Source organism: Mesitornis unicolor, unplaced genomic scaffold (genome assembly GCF_000695765.1).
Source record: "Mesitornis unicolor isolate BGI_N332 unplaced genomic scaffold, ASM69576v1 Scaffold53617, whole genome shotgun sequence".
Classification (NCBI taxonomy): Eukaryota; Metazoa; Chordata; class Aves; order Mesitornithiformes; family Mesitornithidae; genus Mesitornis; species Mesitornis unicolor.
Window position 1 is genome coordinate 27,530 of NW_010198104.1, and position 2,846 is coordinate 30,375.

Genomic DNA, 2,846 nt, shown 5'->3' on the forward strand with positions numbered 1-2,846 from the left:
CTGAAAGAAAATACAACAATAATATATGTAAAAATCACACTTTAAGAACACAACTGAGAGAAACAGAATGAAAAAAAAACCCAGTGGCTTGCTTGCAAGAATCATCCTTGCTTTTCCATCTCTCTTCCAAAAAATGAGGCCTCACTTCCACAAGCAACTGCAATCCAGACTAACTGAACCAGTCAAAGCATACATATGTTTAACTACATGCAAATCATAAACAAGATGGGGAAAAAAAAAACCCACAGGTAGACATGAATGTAGAAGAGGCTTATAAAACAGAAACTCCTATAAAGCAAGGATGGTACCATTTAGGCTGCCGGTAAACATTAACAACAGTTTGTTCTAGCCTTACTGCTTCTCTGCTTCAAATTTATGTAAGTTACTTTTTGAACGAAGTTCAGGCTCCTAAACAAGGTAAGCAAGTTCTCCTTAGTAATGAAAGATGTATCAAACACGAAATCAGACACTAAGATCCTGATACGAATCTATCTGCCAGACAAGCTGGTTGTCTTAAGAAATGAAAACCTGAGACCTATCTTCTAACTCTTCAGCTATCCAGAGGCCTACACTTTTCACCCATGGCAACTTAATTTCCTTAAGAGTCTTCCACAGGGGCCCTTCCAGGGTACCTTTTGCAAGTACAAGTGCCTCAAATCTCTGGAGAACTCCAACAGATGGCTGAGTTGCAGCTCTCCTTTGCAAAAGCCATGCCAGCTCTTCCTCAAATACTCATTTTTCTTCTACAGTTTCTGGTAGTTTGTCAGGTGCAAATAACTAATTCTTAGCATTTATGTTCCAAATCTGCCTCTTAAGAACTACTTTTTTTTTTCTTAAAGTCACATTTACAGTCTCAGTCTCTCTGTTACTGAAGCTGAAAAAGAAAGAAAAAAAAAAAAGAAGCTGAACCATGATACGAAGTCTACATTTTGAGTTATTTTTTCCAGTCTTGAACAAATGTTAAGGTATTCTGGCAACCTGACACAAAATTATCACTAATTTTATTCCTTATTTCTACTGAAATTTCAGCTTCTCCAATACATGCCCTATAAATAAGGTTCCAGAGTGAGACTTCCCCAGACTGCCAATCCAAAACATTAATTCAGGTTTCTTGTTTGGTCCTTGTATTTTCTGAACACCCTTTTCAGTTTCATCTATCAGCCTTATATCCCCAAGACCTCTGTCTGGATGATTTTTGTGCTTGCTGAAAGTACCCAAACTCCAGGACCAGCTCACTTTTTTAGCTTTCAATGTGCCAGAGTTTATATTCTCTTTCAGCTTTCCTCACATCAGCACAACTGCAGATTTTTGAAGGATGCCTTCTAACAGCTACCCTTCCCTGATGTTTAATTTCACCAAAGTTTATTCATCTTTCTAAAAAGGTAAAGATGTCATAGGTCCAGTATGATAGTTTTACATAGTCTCTGTATTATCTATTTACTTTCTTTTTAGTTAAGCTTCCTCATTTTTATGCTGTTCCCATTTCAAAATCAAGCAGAGCTGTGATGTCCGATGCTCTGGTAAGGATACAGCACAAGGTGGTCACTACTGCAGAAGGGCACAGCACGCTTGTGTAACACTCTGACCCATTATGTGCCATTGCTCCCCAGCAAGCTCTACAGAATCTCAGCACTTTTCCCCAGTTTCTTCTTCGATTTCCTCCAGGATGTCACAGATTTATGCCTTGAATTAAAAGGGGGACAGGAATATTTCTCCCATCCTATCTCATATGTTTCTATACAAACAGACAGAAATACAAACCAAACAAAAAGTAAATTTGGTTCTTGGTCCATGTAGAAGAATCTCACAGTAAACTTCCAAATGAACCTGCTATTAAATCAAGTAATGCATCTTACCTCCCTAACACCAATACTCAGATTATATTTAGATTCAGATATCTTATTTGAAGTTCATATCTGATAGTAATGAATACTAAGGGAATTTTTAGAACACTATTAGCATTTCTTGCTAATGATAACGGCTAAAAATAGTATGCAAATTATTCTCCTCTCATGTTACGACTAATTTTCTCAGCATAGCTTTGTTATTTACAAGGAGATATCAAATAACTGCAAATATTAAAGAAAAGAAAGTACAAACTATAACACTCAATAGTAACAGATAAATGTGCTGGCACATACATCACCTGTGTCTGGATTCCCATTGCCAATAAATGGGAAGCTAACAACATATGCAGGTTTTGAGGAGATGCACACAAAACAAAACAAATCTGCTCCAACAAATATACAGGATTTCAATCCACTGAATTCTGTGGAAAGGCTTCTTTGGGATTTTAATCAATTGACTGAACAATGCTAACAGCATAAACATGTACACAAAATTTTAGCCTCTAACCAAAGCCTAAAAGAAATGGTAGCTTACTGATACCAGCGTTGTTCTGCCTCAATTCGCTAAGACAGTAGTGCTGGAGTGGGAAATATAAGGGGATTATAAGGGATATATATATTTATACATAAATATATATGTGTATATATATAAAGTTTATGGGAAATGTTTTTGTTGTCTCTTTAACTGTAAATAACTTACCTCAAGGGAAGACATGAGCTGGTCTCTAGAGAAGAAAAATTACCTTACCCATAGTGACAGGGGGTACTCACACACAGTGACTATCAAACTGGCTGACGCAGCAGGCTGTACATTTTTGCAACAGTCCCGATTTCCATGTATCAGCTCCAAAAGGAATGCAGAGCTGCAGCCGTCCGCAGGAAGGGGACAAGCGTGGCACAGCAATACGCAGCAGAGACTTTGCTTCCCGCAGAGCACAAAACACCATAGTTCTGCAGACCTTGACCACAACCAGTCACACAGAATCACAGAATCACAGA